Here is a 7,081-nt window from a genome sequence, read left to right on the forward strand (position 1 = left end):
TCTAGTTTTCTCCCCTTTATTGTCTAACCCCTTTTTCCTATGTTTTCTTCCTATTTATAGCCTTTCCATAGTGGGTCAACAATGATTACTTTCCGACAACACTCATGTAGGTGGGGCCTGTTTTGATTATTCCCGACAGGAGTAGACCTCACTTTGGGAACAGGAGCTTGGATATTGGAAATAGCGCTAGACGCCGAATAGTGCTCGGCAGTGACATTCCCCAAGGCACTACCGAGGTATTTCAAAATGTACCCGAATAATAGCAGCTCCGAGGCCCAAAACAGTTATTGGTAAAACCTACCGTGCACATTAGTAATGGGCTAGTAACCATACACCATGCACAATTGGGGCCTATCTATGATGGGCCGATGACCACACACCGTACAATAGCCCTCCCTTGATTCGTTCCCTGTTCTTAGGGAACGGATCAAGGACTCTTGTCACAACGATGGTCTCTCATCGGGATACAAATCGTTGGATATTAATTACAGACAAGATAGTAGTTACTTTATGGGTAATTGTGGTGATAGGCTGTCTCATCGAACGACCATCATAACTTGATGGTTTATGTACTGATGCCACGCGTGCAACGGTAATGAAAAAAGGAATCAAGAGTTTTCCCACTTAAACACTCATTTAATACCTTCTTAGTCTTTTTTCCCTATAAATTAGAACCCCCCTAAAACTTATAGTACATTCAGAATTTGCCTTTTTTTTTTTTTTTTTTTCTTCTTCTTCTTTTATGTTTTTGCTCAAGAAAGGCAATTCTCTCATCAAAAATGAGAAGAAAGGCAACTCATTATGTCATTATGACTTATGAGAAAGACAATAAAGAAAAAGAAAAAAGAAAAGAAAAGGTAATTATGAATAATCCACTTGAAGTTAGGCTAGATTTCATTTTGTCTATTTATGATTCAAAAGTTAGACTTGTATTATCCACCTCAAGACTTTTACCGTTAAAGACATAAAAATCAAGATCTAAATGTGGTATGGACAGTCGATTCCAAAGTTGTGGATGGGGCACCATTTTTTGTTGATATGCGCACTAAAAAATACTTAAAAATTAAGTATTTTAGACGTAAATTTACCCCCCAACAAATAAAATAAAATAAAATAAACTAAGAGCATTTGCCTCATTATTAAAGTTTGCATAAAGTTCACTTTTTTTTTTTCTTTTTCCTTTAAACTATTAATTTTTTTAATCATTTCTAAATTATTAAAAACATTATACTTTTTTTTTTTGTTTATTTTCCTTAATTTCTATCATGTGTGTCTAGTTTTATACAAACTTTAGGGAGAAAATAATATTTTTTTCCAAAGAAAAAAAAAATCATAAAATTAATTGATTGTGTCTTATGGAGTGATAGAAATTACTTTTATAATTTTTTTTTTTTAATTTTTAGGGAGAACAAATTATTTATAATAAAATTTAGCAAATAAATTATACATTATTATATCTCAAAATAATTATATATTATCATGCATTGTGTGAGTTTGCGAATAGTGTAATTAATAACACAATCAAGTGAAAAATTGCATTGATGAGCATCAAGCTCAAACCACCACCTTGGCAGTATGTTGATATACATAATTCAAAGTATTACAGCAATCACACACACATATATATATTGTCATGTGTTTGGTATGACCGAAACATAAAGGAAAAAAAGAAACAAAGAGTGGAAGAGAATGATATAACATGACAAAACCTACAAAATTTTCAAAAAGGAAACAATTCTCAGAAAATCATGGTTTGAGAAGCCAAGTTGATATCTTTTTCAGCCACCTTGACCTCTAGATTGGTAAGAACTTCCTCGATAGGCTCCCAAAACTTGACCCTCTCTTCATCACATATCACAAGTTTCAATTGCTCAAGATTTGTAGTTGATAGTGGCAACCCTTTACGCAAGCTCAAGCAACCTTTCATGTGGAGCTCTTTTAAATTACATAACTCTCCAATCTCTTTTGGCAAGTGTGTAATGCTTAGGCAATCAGATATGTTGAGAAGTCTTAACTTATCGAGGCTTTTGATTGATTCTGGCAACTCAGATAAATCAGTACAGGACCTAAGCTTGAGAACTTCTAAATTCACTAGCTTTCCAATTCCTTTGGGAAGTGAAGACAGCTGATGGCAATTGGTGATAATGAGTTTTTTTAGGAGGATAACATCACACGGCACTGCAGGCAATTCCACAAGATCATTGCAATAGTCAATGTTTTTCTCTGTTAGATTTGGCAATGCATCTGAAACTTGGATAGTACAATTCCCAAAAGCCTGACCAATATTACACCTGAACAATGATATTTTCTTCAAACTCTTCAACAATACAGGGGCCTTGCAAAGGGAAGGGATTGAAACCTTCTCCAATCTGATTGTCTTTAAATTGGGTAGAGACTTGAGTAGTTGAAAATTTCTTAATTCAGTAGGAAAGAAACCATAATTAGTGATTATCAAAACCTTGAGATTATCCATTTTATCCACAAACTCACGAAAGCTGTAATTCTTTGTCTGGAAGTTCAGAACTAGAACCTCAACTTTGGGTGCTTGAATGTTGCACCAAGTCGACAAGAACGATTCATCTGCAAAAAGTATTATATACGATGTGAGAGGGTACTCAACATGTATTGTGTGCACGCGTGTTTATGCAAGTGTGTGATAGAGGGAAACATATTCAAACCAATTGAGACTGATAATAAGTGGGCATTGATGGGTTGCTGATCCTGTTCTGTGTACCAACTTGGTAGTGTGTTTCCACTTATGTCCATAATCAATCTTTGCCTTTGTCTTTCTGGCCCCTGGAAGCTTTCAAATATAGCTAGCTCTCTAAGAAGATCATGTTGTGTGACATAGTCTTCATTATAATATTTGTTGATCTCACCTGCATCTTTCCTGATGAATGGGCAAAAATTATAAGTTGGAAAAGGTTCAAATTATTTATTCAAATGGTTCATAAAAAAATAAAAGATTCTTTCTTCAAATGTAAAACTTATATCTCAAATAATCTATGATAAAATGTTATTGCTATAAGAAGTTAATTAAGTTATAATTTATAAGACATTACAATAATTTGTGCCTAAGGCTGTGTGCAGAGTTATTACTAATTATATCTAGCAACTAGCAATGGTTAAATGAAGAAAGAGGCTGCAAGGATATCAGACCATAGAAATAAAGAGTCAGTATACAAGGATATCAGACCATAGAAATAAAGAGTCAGTATACCTTTTCCTCACAAGAATAGCCAGATTCCGGGTGGTGATTTTATGTAAATTGTGAATGGCATTGTTGCCAACTTCATCTAGTTTATGTAATTCTGCCCACATATCAATAAGGGCAGCAACAGGGATCCTTTGGTCTTCAGGAAATGAACCTAGATCCATGAAACATTCTTTGAAGATGACCTCGTGATCTGAAAATTCTAGGCTTTTTCGAAGACAATCAAGCAAATCAGAATTAGAATTGAAAATATAATGACTATTAGACCAATTCTCAGCTATACTGCACCAGGCCTCAACAGGGTTCTCTCTCAGTAATCTACTAATCACTTTGAGTGCCAGTGGGAACCCACCACAGCCTCTCACTATCCGTAATTTAAGGAACTAAATAAAATCAGTCAAAGTTTGGAGGCTACAGGGGTAATATTGGCCAATGTTATAGTAACTCAAACAACATGAATTGTTTGGAAATATGAAACAAGGCTTGTAGGACCTTCTTATTTTTCTCCTTTTTCACTCAAGTTTTGAGAACAACTGGTTCAAAACAAAACAAGCAAGCTCAAACGTATGTGTAAGTATGAAAGCATGATTTTGGTAAATACATATATATATATATATATATAATTTTTGGTTGGGAATAGGGTACATATGGTATTATGTAATCATCAAGACCAAAACTAGAATGTGTTTCTTCATTCATATGCATATAAAGTATAAATTAAATTAAGGACATTTCATCCATATATTTATGACAGATTGACAAAGCACCTTTTTGATGGCTTCTACTGGAATGTTAGAACTCTCATGTTGCAGAGAAGCTGAGTGACGAAGCAGCATCATTGCATAGTCATCCTTTAATGGTTTTAAGTTATATGTAAAGCTAAATCCTGGAAGTTTAGTTCTTGTGGTCTCCAGAATATTGTAATTTGGCATATGAAACTTAAACTTCTCAAAGCGAAATTCAGATCCAGACCACACATCATCCAAGATCAATAATATAGGATTTGATCCAATTTTTGTCAGCAGTTCCCGTAGCTGCTTGAATGCATCTTCATCACTTTGGAACTCAGGCGCCTGACCACTTATATAATGAAATAGTCTTTGCACAATGACCATCAGGTTGAGAGTTTTGGAAACGGGGACAAAAAAAATTTTGTCCCTAAATTTGCCTATCCAAAAGAAATCTAGTTAGAAAGTTGCCACCTGAGGCAAATTACATTTCTTATAACACTGGAAACAGAAAACATAGATAATCATGGTGAAGTTATATGAAGTGAATACACAAATTTTAATTGCATCAAAGATTGAGAATTGTGCAAAAGGGTATTATTTGAGAAACACCTCCAATTATCTAGAAATGAGAATTTTTATATATACATTTTCTTTGTTACTACTCTTCTAAGGCAATAAATCCAAAGGATGAAATGTGCCAAAAACACTGCTAGACTGTTGAAAGGGCAAAAATAATGTAATGAAGATTAGCAATGGCCTATCATATCTTACCTTTTTTAGAACCAAGAAAAAAGACAGTTCTTTGAGAAATGCCACCAATTATTAAGAAATGAGAAAATTTTTATTTTTTTTTATTTTTACATTGTCTTTGTTACCACTCTTCTAGGGCAATAAATCCAAAAGATGAAATGTGCCAAAAACAATGACTGTTGAAATGGCTAAAACAAAACAATGAACATAAGTAGCAATGGCCTGTCATATATTATCTAATGAGACAGATTTGTTTCAAATTGCAGTTCAATTTCACTTTCAGAAATTCAAACAATGCAATCCCATTCATTCCATATACAATCGTGCATATAATATTCAAGAAAAAGTTCAATTTAATATTCAACAATGAACTTCTCTATGTATTTTGTTTGTGGTAGTACCTCTTAGATATATATTAGAGCCTATTGGGCCCAACCATGGTACATAGACCAAACAAGTACTTGCAGTTCAAGCAACATTGTCCTACTAGTACAAGAATAGGGTTAGACTAGCCTCTTTGTAAATATGCAGTTTTGTACAGTTTTGCTGTGAAATGATTCAATTCAAATTTGCTCTATTCTAATGGTACCTAAGGGTTTACTTCTGATATAAAGGATGCACATACTAGAACTATATATAACTTAAAGAGTATGCAAATAATAATTCCTAAAACACTTGCCCATTATAAATTAAAATTTCACACACACAAAGGAGAGATAAAGACATTGAATTTGCTCATCCTGGCAAAGCATTTTCACCAATGTGGTCTTCCCATATCCACCCGGAGCAGTCAGTACAAGCTGCTACTGCTGCTTCTCCTTCAAAAGCTGTATCTTCAACACCTTCAAAGGCTTATCCAGCCCAACAGTAAAATCCGGGGGTCCTGGAACTGAGCAAGACAACCCATGTATCTTCATGATGGGTGACTTCATTTCCTCCCGAATAGATTTCAACTGCTCCAAAATCTGAAAAATATCCCTTTTGTTCTGTGCTTGCATATGAACCTTACAGAACCTGGCAATGGCCTTATCCAAATCAGTAAGTTTCGTCACATAAAAGGCTTGGAAAGGGTAGTTCCAATCTTGGATTTCTGAGCAAATGCGAATGAGCTGCTCAGCATCCTTCATATCTTTGATCAAGCTCTTTGTTTCCTCTTCTGGTCGATCAAGTTCTTGGTTTAATCGTCTTATCTCTTCAACCGCTGGTGCTAAAAGATCTAGATTGGATTTGAAACTTTTAAGAATAGATTTGAACATAAGGACTTTGCTTCCCACATTCTTAACTGTGTCATACAACTCTGCCAATGCCTTTCCAAACACTGCCCCCAGAGCAGCCCGTCCAACAATTGCTGCCGCCATATGATAAAAGCAAAAAAAAAAAAAAAACCAAGGATTCTGGATAAGATCAAAGAAAAGAAACCAAAGATGGCACAACAATTTAGATGTCTGACTCTTCTCTCTCTCTCCTGATCAGTTTCCTTATGCTGATAAGGAAACAGGACAGAGAATTAACGTAAAGCTATTTGAGATGAAAGAAGAATGTATGCTTCTATCCTGGAAAACAATCAAAAGGGAATAAAAGACTTAAATCTGAAGTAACAGATTTGTACTTCTATTTACCATGCGCAAGTCATGTCATGCTACGAACGTAGAAGTTTCCAAGTTTGAGCACATTGACTTCAATGTTTTTTTAACTGTTGACTTAAAGGGTAGCAAGGCATAAACCATAGGAAGATGCTAAAGCTACTAAATATATATTGTTCATATGTTGGTGCCTGAAATTTTTTTTTTTATAATAACTGGTTGTGATTTACTAAATTAAATAGCAAATAGTGTTCATACGTACACTTTTTGCTACAAATTTATTCTTATACAAGGTGCTTGTGTCATTGGCTAATCCCTAGGTTTATTTTAGCTATTTTTCTGTTCTTGTTGACTGTCAATACCTTTGAGAATTTGTTCTGCATCGTGAGAGCTATGTGTACTCAAAAATAAAATTTCAAAGTCCAAAAAGAATAGAAGTTATTAGTTATTACACACCTTAAAAGAAAAATAATATATTAGAATAAAGATGATTCCAATAACCATAATATTTTGGTCAAGAGCCATTGCTGCTTTGAGAACAACCAACACACTTAAGTATCTAACATCATAATTCAGCAAAAAAAAAAAAAATCTACCGTCTAACATCATAGGCAAACAAGTTTGGGGTAATAGTCCCAACAAACAGATGAAAATAAGAAAATCCTTTTATTTCTTATCGGTTCCATTCACTAGCCTTCTTTTTAAATACAAAAGGGGGGAAAAAATGATTGCACATGCATTGTTAGACACATAGACATACAATTAATCAAAGTTTTGAGAAAGTTCCTACACACAGAAGCTCA

General features: G+C 34.2%; 1 pseudogene; it reads right to left on the minus strand.

Moving 5' to 3' along the window:
- Positions 1–1,559: 1,559 nt before the first annotated feature.
- On the minus strand, positions 1,560–6,853 carry LOC136064747 (probable disease resistance protein At5g66900; annotated as a pseudogene).
- Positions 6,854–7,081: the final 228 nt, after the last annotated feature.

Source organism: Quercus suber, unplaced genomic scaffold (assembly GCF_002906115.3).
Source record: "Quercus suber isolate HL8 unplaced genomic scaffold, Cork oak 2.0 scaffold_754, whole genome shotgun sequence".
Taxonomy (NCBI): domain Eukaryota; kingdom Viridiplantae; phylum Streptophyta; class Magnoliopsida; order Fagales; family Fagaceae; genus Quercus; species Quercus suber.